The 18056-nt window shown below is 43.8% G+C and overlaps 1 protein-coding gene across 5 annotated transcripts in view; it reads right to left on the reverse strand.

Moving 5' to 3' along the window:
* Nucleotides 1–18056, reverse strand: part of THRB (thyroid hormone receptor beta) — a 337521-nt gene that overhangs the window by 209348 nt on the left and 110117 nt on the right. Inside the window, exon 1 of one of the 5 annotated variants that reach the window (XM_075586958.1) lies at nt 3160–3178. The exons of the other annotated variants lie outside the window; for them this stretch is intronic. The gene's annotated coding sequence lies outside the window, so the exon portion shown is untranslated. Of the gene's footprint in view, nt 1–3159; nt 3179–18056 lie in introns of those variants that run through there. 5 annotated transcript variants of the gene reach the window in all.

The raw sequence follows: 18056 nt of genomic DNA on the forward strand, positions 1-18056 counted from the left end.
GTGTTATATTTACAATTTATACCCTTGTACCCCACCCTTTCATCACCTGTTACTGATTGGGCAATACCCCCAAATGAACAAGATACCAAGATAAGAGTACACTCACACTAGCCCGTGTGAGTGCCAGATTATAATATATATATCTTTTTGGTGGTCCATAAACACGCCGTCCTCCCCCTCATTGACATATATATGTATATGTGTTAACCTTATCCTCCTTTCTGTTTACACGAGAGGAAATCCCCCTGGAGCGACACTCTGAACCATCGAAGCAAGCGGCCTACATAACAAGAAGAAGAACCCACACTGCAAGGAGAAAAGCCTCATTAGAAGCCCACGGGATTCCCAAAGAAACCTTGATGCGACTGGGCTTACACAAGGCCGTGTAAGTTACACATTTTTATTTTACCTTCTCACCAACACATAAAAACCCATGTGTGTTTATCCTTCCAATTAGACATTAGCCACCTGAGCTACCACACTCGCTCAGGATATAACTGCTTTATCTTAAGAGCAATTACTAGATCTACAACATTGCCTGTTTCCAACTATTGTGCTCCCCCATCCTTTTTGTATTCATGCTCTCAGGGTAACATTTTATATTGTGAATCCTCTTTAACCCCCCCCCCCCCCCCATGTCTATTAGAAACTGAAGGGGCTCACGTGATCACTGTACAAGCAAGAACCCTGCCCCCTGAAAGTGTCCTCACCGAAGTGCTCTCTATTTAAAGCTATATTTCTGTGATTAAATATACATTTACCTAGCTGTTTTTGGCCAATAACTTTGTATCCTGGTGCTCTATCCTAACTACATCAACTAAAGTGGCTACATTGTTGCAGCACCTTGCTTGTTGACACAACTGCCCTGATTATCTGTTGTACTAACCACATGGACTGAATTGGCAACATTGTTGTGACAGTGACACAGCTGACTGCACATAACACCAGGTTCAATGTTAAATCACAACATCCAACTGGGTGATTGCTGATCACCTATTACAGATATCACCGTAGCTATACCTAAGCACAAGGTCACCTAGACCTTAGTGGTTAACCCCTCCCCTGATCCCCAGGATAGTGGGGTCCTATACATCGATAAGGATAGACTTAGGATATACTGATATCCGTCTATTCAGCATATTGTCTGATCCAGAAGACCTATCACAGTACTCTTTATAGGATCATGTATGCGACAATCCTACATTTTAACACCCATCATTTTAGTATGCGGTTGTAAATAAAGTATTTTAACTAATCATTAATCATCCAGACTGGTGGCAGAGTGCCCAAATTGGGTTTCTTTTTCTTGTTTAGTATATATGTGTACCTACCCAAGGACCGCCACCGCACAATACACTTACCGCAGATGCCGGGGTACCCACTACAGTCTACCTTCTTTGCTCATTAGCCATTATGGGCAAGCTAAAGCAAGCAATACTGCAGGGGTGACCAACTCCAGGTGTCGACCGAGCCACTGACTAAGCCACCTGTGATGAAGCAGGGACATCTTTAAAAACCCTGACCCATTGGGGGCCCTTAAGCAGGGCCGGTACAATGTATTCGGCACCCTAGGGGAACATCCAGCCATGAACCCCCCTCTAAAATTTCAGATTTTATTTTTGTTATTATAGCTCCATCCAATCTCACCCCCTCCTCTCCCTATCTCATTTCACCTTCTCCCACTCCTCCTCTCGCCCACTCCTCCTCAATCACCCCCCCCTCCTCCTCTTCCTCTCTCACCCGCTCCTCCTTCTCTTCCTGGCTTCGGTGGCCTGGGGTGCAGCAAGGCAGCAGAGGGGGAGAACAGCAAGCGGGAGGAGAGGGCAGAAGAGGAGTGGCGGTGGGAGAAGAGGGACGAGAACCGTGGGAGCAGAGCAGCACAGGACGACGGCCAAGGAGGAGCTGTGCTGTAGCAGCGGCAGACACCGGATGTCAGTGAAGACTTCCGGTTGGACTGCTGGGGTGCGCCCCTACCTGGCTGTCCTCCAGTGGCACCGTGCTCTGCTCCCATGAGCCTCAGTTTTTTTCCCCTGCCGCCTTCCTCATCCTCCTCTCTGCCGGCCCCCCAAAATGTACCATCCTTGGCGACCGCCTAAATCGCCTAATGGTAGCCCCGGCCCTGCCCAAAAGGATTGGAGTGGCCACCTCTGCAATACTGTGTGTGCAGCAGAATGTCTATGTCAAGTCATGGGAGAGAAAAAACAGATGAACCAGGATGAATGGTACGTGTGGGTGTTTCACTGGTGGACTCTCGCTGCTATCAACTCTGTTTTAACTACAGAAACATGTGGAACATCTGAGGGCTACAGCAATGCTACCATGTGATTCTGCCTGCCCACAGTGTTAACAAACAAAGCTGCTACTGTAACTAGGTCTCAACAAAATGAAAACAAACAAAAAAACAGATTCAACCCAGTGCACTTGGCAAAAGTAAACAAACTTTGTATAACAATGGTGCTATAAATCTATAGGCAGGCATTCTGCAACTTCTATTAGTGTTTGTGGGTAGGTTTATTATTTTTGCAAGTCCTCGAAAAATACAAAAAACTGATACAGGCTCATATCTACTAAGCATTGTACATTATGTTCCTGGGCATTACATTGTGCAAACAAGTTAACCTCTTGCGTTCCTTGTCCCTGTGACATACAGAAGAAGCAGGCTAATAACAGATAGAATAGGCAAAGTGCTTCTGATCTGCCGTCAAATTCAATGTCTCTACAGGAACGGATTTGCTTTGTACAGACAGTTGTTTTCAAAGTCTATGAATGCTTACAAGAAATGCATTTTAAAAACCTTATATGAGTTAAAGGGGTAAAACAAAAAAAGAACTTGGGCGCTAACACTTATATAGGACTAAATCAGAAAGAACTAAAATCAGAAAGAACTAAAATCAGAAAGAAAATGAAAATAACACAATATTACCGTAACTACGAATGTAGCTGCCCTCCCCTTGCAAAAGGGAGAATGAGGGCTAGAATGTAAATCCCAGTTTGCTGCAACCCTAATAGGATCTATCCAAGACCCTTAGTACATACAGAAAAAACACATAAAAGGGGGAGCAAGGGATTAGATAATGAATAATAATAAATATGAATATATATGCAATCTCGACCAGTGGGGGCAGGGAAAATAGCACGAATATAGATCTTACTACTCACACGGCCATGTGTAAGTAAATACACAACAAAAGGTGTCTTTACTTGTCTTGTCTTGTCTTGTCTTTGTCTTTGTCTTTGCTTTTGACTCTTCTATGGAAATCCTTGTCAGGTGGTCCTCGGATCCTCCCAATATCATAAACACAATGTATAGGGAGCAAAAGATTAGACGAAATACTTTCGCAATATAGCAGGGGGATCAGCCAGGGGAGGTTTAGAGTGAATAATGCTAGTAATATCACAATACTCACACGGGCATCTGTAAGTACATACACAACAGAATCACACTTTCCTAGATCTGTCACAGCATGTCCCCTCATGAAATCCCTCTCCTGGCTTCCGATCAAATCCCGCATCTCACACTCCATTTTTCTCCTCACTTTTAAAGCTTTACACTCTTCTGCCCCTCCTTACATCTCAGCCCTAATTTCTCGTTATGCACCATCCAGACTCTTGCGTTCTGCTCAAGGATGTCTTCTTTCTACCCTCTTGGTATCTAAAGCCCTCTCCCGCCTTAAACCTTTTTCGCTGACTGCCCCACACCTCTGGAATGCCCTTCCCCACAGTACCCGACTTGCACCCTCTCTATCCACCTTTAAGACCCAACTTAAGACACACTTGCTTAAAGAAGCATATGAATAGCACTGTGGATATTCTGAACACGATACATAAAGCTTGGCCCCCTGCAGACGCACTTACCAGAATGCCCTCCTACTGTCTCTGTACGTTCTCCCTACCTACCAGTTAGACTGTAAGCTCCTCGGGGCAGGGACTCCTCTTCCTTAATGTTACTTTTATGTCTAAAGCACTTATTCCCATGATCTGTTATTTATATTATCTGTTATTTATTTGATTACCACGTGTATTACTACTGTGAAGCGCTATGTACATTAATGGCACTATATAAATAAAGACATACAATACAATACAACGAGGGGTTTCTGTTCCTTTAAAGTGGATCCAGAGATCTCTATCCCTTCAGTAATGATATTCCTCCAGGTGCCAGACACAGCTCACACCCACGTGATCCCAATAAGTTGTATATGAGATGTGTTCAATAGTGGATAAAAGTGCATTTATTCACACATATATAACAACAAAACTCACATGCACAACAGCCCAAATCAGCAACACCACTGACCATGTGCAATGCAGCATATAGGATCCTAGACGCCCCGTCCAGAATACAGGATCATGCAGGAGATCTTTGAACACAGCACACTCGATCAGCTACGGAGGCTTCAATGGGACAAACTTCCTTCAGTGCATGAGCAACATGTTTCGCCGATGCCACGGCTTCATCAGGCTCTGTGAAGCCTCCGTAGCTGACCGAGTGTGCTGTGTTCAAAGATCTCCTGCATGATCCTGTATTCCGGACGCGGCGTCTAGGATCCTATATGCTGCATTGCAAATGGTCAGTGGTGTTGCTGATTTGGGCTGTTGTGCATGTGAGTTTTGTTGTTATATATGTGTGAATAAATGCACTTTTATCCACTATCGGGAGATGGCAGGAGCCTGGGGGGTGGGGCCAAAGAGCAGAGGAAAAGCATGCAGCAGAGAGAGGTGAGGTTTGTCTCTCAGTGTGTGTGTGTGTCTCAGTGTGTGTCTGTCTATCTGTGTCCTGTCTGTATATGTGTGTGTGTGTGTGTGTGTGTGTCTCAGTGTGTCTCAGTTTGTCTGTCTTTCTGTATGTGTCCTGCCTGTATATGTGTGTGCCTCAGTGTGTGTGTGTGTGTGTGTGTGTGTGTGTGTGTGTGTGTGTGTGTGTGTGTGTGTGTGTGTGTGTGTGTGTGTTTGAGTGAATGTCTCAGTGTGTGTGTGTATATGTATCAGTGTGTGTGTGTATCTGTGTGTGAGTGTATGTGTGAGTCTCAGTGTGTGTGTGTGTGTGTGTGTTTGAGTGAGTGAGTGTGTGTGAGTGAGTGAATGTCTCAGTGTGTGTGTATATATATATGTCTCAGTGTGTGTGTGTATATATATATATATATATATATATCTCTCAGTGTGTGTGTGTATATATATATATCTGTGTGTGTGTGTTTGTGTGTGTGTGTGTGTGTGTGTGTGTGTGCGCGTGTGTGTGTGTGTGTGTGTGTGTTGACAGACAATAGATACAGTACTGGCAACTTTGTTTAATTGCTCACTCACCCTTACTTTTCTTTTACCATACTAACAGTCTGCCCATTTTCAAGATCTATTAAAAATAACCACCATTGTAAATTCTCAGAAAGGCTCCACAACTCAGCTCTCATCACAGCAGCATTGTAATCTCTGCAGCACTCTTACTTACAGATCACCCCCAAGAAGGCAGAGCAGGTTACTTATTCAATGGCATGATTTAATGTTACTTTTATGTCTAAAGCACTTATTCCCATGATCTGTTATTTATATTATCTGTTATTTATTTGATTACTACTGTGAAGCGCTATGTACATTAATGGCGCTATATAAATAAAGACATACAATACAATATGCAATTTAAAGCTGAATTTTGACGTCTAAATTTGAAAGCTACTGTACTGATAATGACAGGTAGGGGGGTGGGGGGTGAGAGGATGAAGGGATGGGGGGTAACAGAGGATGAAGGGAGGGGGTGAGAGAGGATGAAGGGAGGGGGGATGGGGGGATGAGAGAGGATGAAGGGAGGGGGTGAGAGGACAAAGGGGGTGGGGGGGTGAGAGGACAAAGGGGGTGGGGGGGTGGGAGGGTGAGGAATTTGTGGGAGGAGCAGTAAGATCAGTATTGTTCGCCATGTACAGTATGACTGCAGGTCAGTTAATTATAAATGATCTGACCATTACGTCATTTGTTCTAAATTTCACTCCAAGCATGCACCAATTTGCACCAATTTGAACTATTTCATATTCTATTTCCTAAAACAATCCTCGGAAGGGCGTTCCCTCCCAAGGCTCCTCCCCAGATTTTTTACGAAATAGAATATAAATTGGTGCAAATTGGTGAATACTTGGAGTGAAATTTAGAACAAATGACATAACAGTCAGGTCATTTATAAATAACATTCTTCCCCACCAACGATTCTCGAGTGCGTCGCGCCTTTCACCATTGTGTCCAGTATTTTTGGACAAGTCACCTAGCAACCCTACTCGCTCTCCCCCCACCCAGGCACCACGGCTCAGCTCGCTCTCCCCCCGCCCGGCACCACGGCTCAACTCGCTCTCCCCCCGCCCGGCACCCCAGCTCCGCTCGCTCTCCCCCCACCCGGCACCACGGCTCCGCTCGCTCTCCCCCCGCCCGGCACCCTGGCTCGCACCCGCTCGCAGTCTAGCTCAACTCGCTCTCCCCCCGCCCGGCACCCCAGCTCCGCTCGCTCTCCCCCCGCCCGGCACCACGGCTCCGCTCGCTCTCCCCCCGCCCGGCACCCCAGCTCCGCTCGCTCTCCCCCCGCCCGGCACCACGGCTCCGCTCGCTCTCCCCCCGCCCGGCACCCCAGCTCCGCTCGCTCTCCCCCCACCCGGCACCACGGCTCCGCTCGCTCTCCCCCCGCCCGGCACCCTGGCTCGCACCCGCTCGCAGTCTAGCAGTGCAGCACTTCCGGTGCCTGCTGCTGCTAGTGGGTGCGTGGGAGGCTGGGAGCGGCAGTGTAGGCAGGGCCCCGTGCACTGCTTTGCCCGGGGGCCCCTGATGTTGTTAAAATGGCCCTGATTACATGGACTGCAATCTGACAAATTGCCATTTAGTGAATTATGTTTTTAGATTTGTGCACAGAGAACACTAACACAAAAACATTTCAGATATTAAAATACAAAAGCATGGGTTTGGCATTTCTTATATATATATATATATATATATATATATATATATATATATATATATATATATATATATATATATATTAATATTTAACTACACGAAGGACATTTATAAGAAATATGTTGCTTCCTCCTAGGCAGCCCTATGCTCATACAATACTTTCAGTATACTGTAAATATGCTATAACACTGTCATATCAAACAAATCATAAAAAATATGAATACCTCCTATCATTTGAGTTTGTTGATTTGCCTAAATCAAAAGTGCTTTTGTGTTTCGAGTTGGATCAAGTGCTTCACTGTACATTAGAAATTAGATGAACTGAAATGGTGTATTTTTGTCGGGTTTGTATAAAAGGTGTCATTATTTCTTAATTGAAAAACTGTATGGCATTCAATAGCCAAATGGTAAGTGTTTCAGTAAATATGTTTACAGGGTAAAGTGTATGGGAACAAGAGAAACTAATGTTGGCAGTAACATGACTTTCTTAATGTAACACCTTTTTTGCAAGAAGGGCTATTCTACCCGCATTTCGTATTTACATTACATAAAGGAAACTAAAATAGAATTAACATTATCAACATAGAATACACAACAAAAAGGCTGTTGAAAATATATGGCCTCTCCCATCAGTGTTTATTACAGATGAATGAACTGAATCATTAAGAAGGAAAACATTTTTAGATAAAGTAGCCCAAAACGTTACAGTAGTTAAAACGTGGTCCTTGTTGCGGCTTCCTATTGGCCGGCATCACGCAGAACATTTAACTACAAGGAAGTACTGGCGTTACTCTAAAGGTGTTCCTCTAAAGGTGCTGAAATTAACCTGGTTCAGCTCTGGGAACTTCCTGCTTCCATGTCCATAAAAATTAAAAACAAAGAGGGCATGGCAGTGGAGGAGCGAGATCTCCCTTAAAATATCCTACTTTAAATGGTGTCCTATTCACTTCCCAAAATGCGGGTAATAACATCTTAAGTATCCAAGATCAGCAGCACAACAAAAGCGACTGTAAGCAAAAATATTGATATATCCAAAAGGTAATGAACTTTCCACTCCCAGTAAATAATAAAATGCAGAGCCCCTTCTATCTATTTGCATTGGGAAGACATGCACAAGGGCTGATCACAAAAGAATGCGGGATGAGCCAGAAGCTCTGCCACATTTTCTCCAGCTCGACGTTACTCAAGTCCTCTGGGGGAAAGCAAGATGCAACAAACACATTGAGGATTCTGTCTCATCCTTGCCCCAGTCATATTGTATATATTAACATGTAAATACTTGTGGATTCTCCACTGTCTGAGGATGCTTACCGTCCACAAAAAAGTGTTGACTGATCGCTTAATGTTAACGTTTAGGATTAATTCTATATTTATACGTAAAGTATTCTTGGAAAGAAAACGTTTGGTGGTTACCACACCCGTAAATGCTGAGAGATGCACTCATTAATCAAAGTTTTGCAGCTTCACAATGGGGGACGTATCAACGCCAGATTTAGCAAAACTATTATATTACTTACAAATGGGAATTTTCTTTGATCTGGTCCACTTTTGTCCTTGGTGCAAAATAGGAGAAAAACATTATTTAAAAGACATTCTGAGATGTGTACAGCCACCTGGTCAACAACATATTGAAAACAAGTTAGAAAGCTGAAACTCTCAAGGCTGTTTAGCACAATAATGACTCCAAAACACATCTCAAACAAAAAACTTCTTCAAAAACTATTTTTCCTGGAGAATTATTTGGCAGCAATCGAAATTCATGTTTTTTTTAACACTTGCATACCTAAAGAAACCGTCCTCTGATACATTTTATTTCGTTTTGGGGTAACTGGAATTGTGGGTTCTGGGATTAAGATTGCACTGGCTTTAAATGCTGGGAGACATCCCTGGGCCATTATATAAATATATATATAAAAAATCTAAATGGTAAAGCACTCCAACAGAGTTAGGGTTGCCTTGAGGAAGGTCCCGTTAGGGAACAAAACTTCAATCCTTATCAATAAATATCTGTTGTACGGCTACAGGTGTGCTGGTCCCTTATTAAATACAAACATATATATATATATATATATATATATATATACAGTATATATATATATATATATATATATATATATATATATATATATACACAGTGTTCGACAAACCTATACATTTGCTCGCCCCGGGCAAGTGGATTTAACCCCCGGGCGAGTAAATATTGGCCCAAGCAGCACACGTTTGGTACTAGGTGGCGAGTAGATTTTTTTGTGTGGCGAGTAGATTTTTTGGTGATTTGTCAACCACTGTATATATACATATATATATATATATATATATCAGCCGCACTCCAATAGTCAACAAATAAAAGTTGCTGCATATCCCATAAAGTAAAGACAAATTTGCGATACCTTTTCACGAAATTAGCAGTCACCACTCAGGTAAGTCAAGTAAATACAGTTTGTAATAAACAAAGCACACAATTCCAACGTTTCGGTCCCAACAATGGACCTTCCTCAGGGTCGTGCAGTGAAAGAATGAAAGGCTGTGTTAGCACTAATATGCTAAATAGCAGGAAATTCCTTAGAGCAATACATAGCAGCTAAGGTAACTGCATAAGAGATAATAACCACTTGACAATTTGTATAAATAGTTGCATAAGAATGCACAAAAATATCAATGTGAATATAAATAGCTGTCACCATCCAAGTGCTTCAATAACAGAGACATTCCTGTAAAAACGTAATCAATGTCCTTAATATGTGTAACACAAGAATAAAAGGATGTACAACAACAGGAATAACAACGTATCTGATTGTCTATAGTTCTTGCTTCATCCGTGGCTCCTGTGGATAATAAGACATCCTAGTATCGGCAGTCCTTGTTATACGTCATTAGATGCATGGGCTGTTTTATAGAAAACAGCTCAATTTGAAGTCTTCATTGAGTCCCCTTGGGCTCAGCGTATCCAAGTGATGAATCATCTTAGCTTCCAACTGTAGAAGAGTCTTGTTCCGGTCACCACCCCTTACATGGGCTTGCACGATCGGCATGCACTGAAGGGTAGACAGGCCATGTTGACACTCTTTAGAATGCCTGGCAACTGGTTGATGTTGAGGTCCTCCTTATTGTCTCTATCAGCCAATGCTTTGCGTATTGCAGAACGATGCAGACTCAGTCATTCCTTTAGCATCAGCATGGTTTTTCCCATGTAGTACAGACCACAGTGACATCGCATAATGTAGACCACATATCTTGACTCACAGTTCATATAGTTCGTGATTTTGATTTGATTGCCATTATGTGTATGCGAAAATGTTTTACCAAGGATCAAATATTGGCAGTTGATGCAGCCATGGCATTTGTGTACTCCAGCAGGTCTTTGAAGCCATGTTGTTTTAGCTGCAAATTTGGCAGTGGGGTCTGCTTGGGTCAGTAAGTCCCTTAGGTTACGACCTCTTCTATAACAAAATCGTGGCGGTTGTGTAAAGTATTTGCCAGTTTTTTTTATCATGTGAAAGAATGTGATAATGTTGTAGGATGTTTGTTTGATGCAACCTGAGGCTGCGCTGAATGTACTCTTGATGTTAAACCGGTCATCGTACTCATCCTTGACAGCTGATTCTAGGAGTCTGCCTCTGTCAGTCTGGGGTCATTACCTTTGTTGCCCAAGATCAGAGTTTGAGATTAAAAAGAAAAACTGCTCTACCAAAACTATTTTTGATAAAAGATCTAACGAATTGTCATCTCGTTTTCAGGCCAGAGGCTCTAGCAAATCTAATATTAGACACGGCAAAAATAAGAGCAATCTTCAACCTCGTGATAGACTCTTAATTCCAAGGGTAAAACAGACCAATGACTTGAGCCCCACAGTGCGGTTCATCGGAACTTACAACAGGAATTGTTCGAATTACAGGAAAACACCCCAGAAGCACTGGTATGTTCTTCGTACTGATCAGGATTTGGATACATTGTTGGGGGAGAATGTCAACTTAGTAAGCAGAAGAGTTCCGAACCTTCTTGACATGCTAGTGCATAGCCACTATATCGCAAGCAAAGCAGAACATTAACTCTCTACTATCTGTAGAGGATGTTCAGCATGTCAGTTCATGGTAGCTATTGGATTGATTTTTCTGATTCCAGTAAAAATCACAAGTATTCTATTAGAAAATCTTTAAACTGTAAGTCTAAGGCAGTAGTATACTGTACTACCTTTTCTGTCCTTGCGATCAGATATATATATGTATATATATATTCTTGATATATAAGTGACTATATATCAAGGAATACTGTGTACCAAACAAAAAACTAAAGTTCACTCTGGGAAGAAGCCCACCGACGGGTGAAACTAGTTGAGTGTTAACTGAAGACAGCCTTCATGTGATTTTTTCCTGTTGTGACTTTACCACTGAACTAATGCAGCAAAATGGATTTCCCTACTCTATTCTGAGCAACCGATGCAACACTGCTGACTTTCTTATCATGGACTGATGCCTCCTGCTATTGAGCTACAGCTGAGTATTATCTCTCTCTGCTGTTTTGGCATCACTTGTCCTTGCAGTGATTCACACTATTGTGTGCTTTATATGTTCTGCTTCTGTTTGCTCATATGTTTATCATAGCTATTATGTGTTAATTATTTGCTGCATCAGTAGTCAGTGTTTCAATCCCCTTTTTTTGGGTAATACTGTTCAGGGTGTGAGACTTCTTTTTTGATCTCCCCTGTATGCCTCCCTCCCCCTTTTTTTTTTCTTTTCCCATGGTTGTTTTTTGATTATATATTTATTCCAATGCTGTGATTTGTATTTTACATCATAGAATCAGGCATCTATACCAGGGGGTAATATATATATATATATATATATGTATTTTCTTTAATCTTTGTCTTATTAAACTTCTTTAGTATCATTAATTAGTATATATACAGATACATATTTATTATTATTCAGATACACTTTAGTTTTTTGTTTGGTACACAGTATTCCTTGATATATAGTCACTTTTCACAGATATTATTTTGGCTGTCTTCAGTATGTCTATGTTTTTAAGTTAGTGTGTCTTGCTGTATTTACAAATTAAAAATCTGTTCATTTTCAATCTCGGCAAAGCATTTGATTCTTTTGAGCTATATTTTTCCTTTTTATTTTTTTGTTGGTGTAATTTAGAGTGCTATTAAGGGGATTGTCTTTGTCTTTTTTGTGTGTTAGATATATATATATATATACGGGATAACTGCGAGGGAACTGCGTTTCCGTATATTAGAACGTCAGGAACATTCGTAGTTCATCCCGCGATCTGATCGCAGGGCGTAAATTAACATCAGTTGTTAAACATTTTCATCTAAAGCACAACTCCGACCCAACTACTTTGAAAGGCATTTGCCATCGATCAGGTTTTTCTTGGAATCAGAGGTGGAGACCTTGAAAAGTCCCTATTTAGATGTGAATGTCGGTGGATTGCAAAATTCAGCCCAATTGGCTAGATGCTGCACCAATATGGAGCCGGCGGAGTTGAACAACGCACACAAGCTCTACGTCAGAAGCAATCAGCTGGATAGCCAGCATCTGTCTCTAGCACCTTTGCCTATCCCCGCTCCCGCTGAGGAAGCGCCTCCGCTCCGCCTCTCCTCTCATTGGTCCCTCACGTCCTTATATGCTCAGCTGTGCCACTGGCACATTGGCTGATAATAATTATTGTTACGTTGCTGTTCTCCTCATCTCTGCCTCCACAGTCTTGTCTTGCTGAAACTTGTTCTGTGTACCGACCCGGCTTTGCTTTTGGTTTCTGCATCTCCCTACTTCTGACCCCGGCTATCTCTGATGATCCGCACCTCTCCAACCCTGACCTCGGCACTCGGACAATGACCACTCTCCACACTCCAATCCTGACAACGGCTAATAGTACCTCCAACGTTCCGGACCTCTCCTACTCCGACCCTGGCATTTATAACGACAATCCGTACCACTTCAACCCCGACCCAGCTACCTCGACCAACCTACACTCCAGACGGGCCCTAGTGGCTTTGGGTGGCGCTTCTACCCATTCCCACCTCAGTCTCGGGGTCCCGCCTTGTTTGTGGTGAGCACAGCGTGACATTCATACACCGGCCGGTGTTAATAGGGGTAAGGTAACATTTATTTTTCACCTTATACCGCGGGAACAGGAGTTAGAGCTAACATGCAAGAGTGTCTACATTTCTAGTTACTTTTTGTGTATTTTGAATTGAACATCAGATACCAAGTAATTGTAGTCTACTCTATTACCATTTTCAGACAGTCAGTTTGGGTATATATATGTATTTACACACACATACACACACATATGTATAAAGATCAGAAACCTTGTGAGGTTGGTCATCCCCATTCAGGTGTTTGGTGACCCGTCATGCAACGATCAAAAGAAATCTCAGCGGATCTCAGAAAAGCAGTTATTGTTGCTCATCAATCTAAAAAGGGTTACAAAACTATTTCTAAGGATTTGGGGCTCCATCAATCCACTGTCTACAAATGGAGAAAGTTCAAGACCACAGTCACTCTACCCAGGAGCGGTCATCCTGAACAAAATCTCTCCAAAAGGAAACCGGCAAATTATCCAGGAAGTCACAAAGAACCCAAAAGTAACATACAAGAATCTGCAGGCTACACTGGCCTTGGCTAATGTGAGTGTTCATGACAACTAACAGAAAAAGACTGAACAAGAATGGTGTTCATGGAAGGGTAGCTAGGAGGAAACCGCTGCTCTCTAAAAAGAACACTGCTGCTCATCTGAAGTTCGCCAAAGAGCACATAGATGATCCACAAGACTTCTGGAATAATGTTCTCTGGACAGACGAGTCAAAGGTAGAACTTTTTGTCCTCAATGAGAAACATTATGTTTTGCAAAAACCAAACACTGCGTTGGAAAAGAAGAACCTCATCCCAATCGTCAAGGATGGTGGTGGAGTGATGGTTTGGGGCTGCTTTGCCAACTCAGGACCTTGACGACTTGCCATCATTTACACAACCATGAATTCTGCATTGTATCAGAAGATTCTAGAGGAGAATGTAAGGCCATCCATCCGTGAGCTGACGCTGAACTGAAAGTGGGTCTAATCTTTGTCAACATGCGCAGTGAATATGCGGTTTCTTTGCAGCTGCGGATATTCACGGCTCGGTCTTAAAAATGCACATTTGATTTTTTTTCCTCATCACCAGATATTCTCGCACGAATGTCTGCACATTTGCGTTGAATGTTTGTTTGACATTCCCTTTGGGAGCAATATAAATAGAGGTGCAGCCTCAAGTCTAAGTCGTGGTGTTCTTGGGTTTGGCTTGGTGGGGGTGACTAGGTGGCTGCTGCTTCAAGTATTTTATTATATAATAATATTTACTTAATAAAACTAGTAGCATTTAATGTGACTGGGCTGGCCTGTCTGTGTTCATCACCAGGGCTGGGCTCTACTGTACTGTATGTGTCTATTATCTAATATATTAATGCAGTATATTAATAATAATTATAGGCTAAACGGTTAGAAATTCCATGCATTATTGAAATCCCTGCTCTCTTGATTGGTAAAAATTCCGGGCATTATTCATTCAGTAATGGCACAGAATTCAGCCAATCATCATTGAGTTCTTATACACACTGTGTAAGAGCAGCTTTCAGACAGGGGAGGCGATTGGACAAGACGCACCAGAAAGACACAGACTCCTCGGGCGTGTCTTGCATGTGTGCGTGTCTGGCGTGTGTGTGTGTCTGGCGTGTGTGTGGTAAAGTAAAAGCACAAGAATATGTAGAATATCATGTTGATATTGATTTTTATGACCGCATGTGTGTGTTTTTTATGAAAAGTAAAAAATAAATAAAATAAAACCATTTATAGGAACTAGTGGAGTGGCGGGCAGATGCCCAATTGGGGGAGATATTATTGCTACTGGTCTCTGTTGAGCTGACTGAATGAGTTTCAACAGCAGCACCCCCAGAACGGCAGGAGGAACACTGAGCAAAGGTTGAGTGCGAGACATATTTCTCTTGCTCTCTCTCTCTCTCTCTCTCACACACACTGTGATTACTCGCTGCAGCTCAGGTAATGCTCTCACCAAGAGAGAAAAGAAAGTCCCATGGAGAAAATTGCAGATGTGGAGTGGTAGGTGTACCCAAATTACATGTACGCCTATACCAAATCACACAGGCTTTTCCAGAGCTTGATTCCATTTTATACGCCCAAACCAAGAAATGATTTCTTGGCGAGTTTCTAGATTGAAGTGGGGAGGAGTCATTCACATCACAGGTCACACTGTCTTCTTTTCCTGCGCTATAGGGTAATTTTCTCCATTGTACTTTACTTCCGGAGCTGTGAGCACCTCCTCCTGCTCCTTATCTCCGGCACCTTTTCCTTCTGACGTGTCGCCATGACAGCATGGCGCCAAATGAGGGCGCGACTTCACATGGCGATGCTATAACGTGACATCGCGATTGCCATGGCAATGCGACATAGCTGGAGATGACAGAGATGAGAAGCAGGAGATGTCGGAGAAGGTAAGAGGCCCCTTGCTTTCCCCCGGCAAACTTCCAGCCGGCACTGTGATTACTGACCTGTCAACCACCACTGCGCTCCCCAACGACAAAGCCGGAACTGGGGCACAGAGACTGGCAGTGATCAACAAGTCAAGTCACTGCCATACCACTCAGTGAGGAGAGGGGGAATCCTCATCGGAAGATGCCGGAGTCCGTGTGAGAGCTGGGGGCGGAACTAGTTGGAGAGGACAGAGCTAGTCAGAGCCTTCGTGTACTCTGCCCGTCCCTGTCCTAAATGCACACTGTGGCGCAAGGGAAGGGTGGGAAGAGTGTGTGTGTGTGAGTGAGTGAGTGTATATGAGACAGAGAGAGTCTGTATGCAAACAAACAAACGAACAGTGTTGATACCACACAAAAGGGGTTAACACCTTAACCATGTTATTGAAATTAGTTCACTTTGTTGCTTGGAGAGATTGCCCCTTTGCACAACAGTTTGCCTAGCACAGAGTGTAATTGAACAATTATGTATTTTAAACTACTGCACTATACTTGTACTCAGGACATACTTGAAAACGAGAGGTAACTCTCAATGTATTACTTCCTGGTAAAATATTTTTTAAATAAATAAATAACACGACTGAATGGGTATTCACACCATGTTGTCAAATGCTGCTCCACACATACAACGTTAGAGAGAAAAACTCTCCGTAATCTCTCTATTTTTATAATGTCATAAATGTTCTTTAATTAGCCAAAGGCAGATTAAAAAAAAACAAACAAACAACAAACGCAAACATTTCGATAAAAGAACGGAGGTGTAAGAATCAGATAACAATGCAATACCAAATAAAAGAACATCCGGTAATCTCACTTCAGTGCCAGACAGGTCAGTAACATATCCCGTGCAGTATGAAACACTGCCACTGAAGGGCTGATAATACCATCATCAAGGAAAAGGACAGGAACAACGACCTCATGGCTTTAACCCGTCTGCTTACAGCGCACAGGTTAATGCTTTAGGGGCATTAAGAGACCGCTCTCTCTTTCTTCCCAGGGCAGTGGGAACAGAGACATGGCTGCTGTGGATCAGAGATTCTCCCCGCTGTTAATGATCGTCTGCTGATAAACACAGCTCCTCTCCTCTGCTAATCACTAATTCCCAGTGTAAGGAAAGGAGCAGGACACTACTGTTCAGCACGCCGGCATATGGCCTCGTCCAGGGTGGTGCTGAGCGGGCGCGCCTGCTCACGCTGGACACGTTGCGACAATGCACGTGGCCTGTGTGAGCGGGCGGGCGCGCCTGCTTGGCGCTCAGCCGCTTGCCGAGCAAACAAAATTGTTTTTGCTGATCGCAAGCGCATCACGTGAGCGGTTCACCCAATGAGGGCGAACCAGCTCCGTGACGTCGTGGCCCCGCCCCCAGACACTCCGGCACCTAGCCGGCCAGGAATCCACCCTCGACGAGGCCTTAAGCAGCTGCTCGGAGCGGCGAGCGCTTCCTACCTGCGGCTTCAACATCTGAGCACCGTGGAGAGAAAGGCAGGACCGATTCTTTCCCCCTCCATGTCGTGCATTCCCCCCTATGTGACTATGCTCCCCCATATCACTTACGTTCTTACCAGTCCACCCAGCCCTTCTCACTGTCCATGTTTCTCTCTCTCTATCAGTGGAATGACACGGGCTGACAATATTTATATTGTTTGCTCAACTGCAATGCCGTCCTGAGAGACCCTTGTTCAGAGACAAATTACATAATTTAGTGTTGTGGATTTGGTGAGGCTAAAACAGACACTGGAAATTTGCTTTCTCCCCCCACTGGCCCCTATTTAATATGCGGTGGAGCTACAGTACTTCTCCGTCAGGAAAGCTTCATTTCACCAGGCTTCCTTAACCCAGAGAAGTAGCTTTGCAGCATATTAAACAGGGCAGCGGATGGACATTTTGCTATTCAGAATGCCTGCTGGGGACATCATTGCCTAGAGCTTGTAAGTAATAAGTGGCAATGACAAGGTTATTAGGCCTCTTGGGTCAAATGCATTAGGCTGCGCTTATAGTACCGGCGACGGTGACGTCAGGCTGCGGTGGCTGGAAAAAACAAATTGAGATGACTTCCAGCGATCGCGACCAGGCCGTCGCTCCGTTGTGTGGCACTTACTATAAGTGCACGCGACAGCGGCAATGCATTTGTTTTGATGCGACGTCGCATTGCTGTCTGCCGGTAATATAAGCGCAACCTAAGGGCTCGAGCACGCATGGCGCTTCGCGGCGCCGCTTGGCTGCATGCACCTCTGTCTGCTGGGCTATGTGTGATCATCCCCAGCAGAAGGAATGATACGATACACCACGCCCCCACGTGACGCGCTCAGCCTCCTACCCAGCAGACGGAATGATCTGCGAGCGAGCGGGCGGGGGGAGCGGGCTGGGGGGAGCAGGCTGGAGGGAGCAGGCCGGAGGGAGCAGGCAGGCAGGAAGGAGCGGGCTGGCGGCGCAGTCCGTGGAGAAGCCACTGTATCCCCGTTCCCCAGGCGCTAAAAATTAGAGCGCAAGCTCTGCAGGGCAGGCGCTGTGCCTGTATCATTCACACATTCTTAGTAATACATTATAAAATTACATACACACACCAATATAATAAATATTAATATAGCATATGTTTA

This window comes from Ascaphus truei, chromosome 2 (assembly GCF_040206685.1).
Source record: "Ascaphus truei isolate aAscTru1 chromosome 2, aAscTru1.hap1, whole genome shotgun sequence".
NCBI classification, from domain to species: Eukaryota; Metazoa; Chordata; class Amphibia; order Anura; family Ascaphidae; genus Ascaphus; species Ascaphus truei.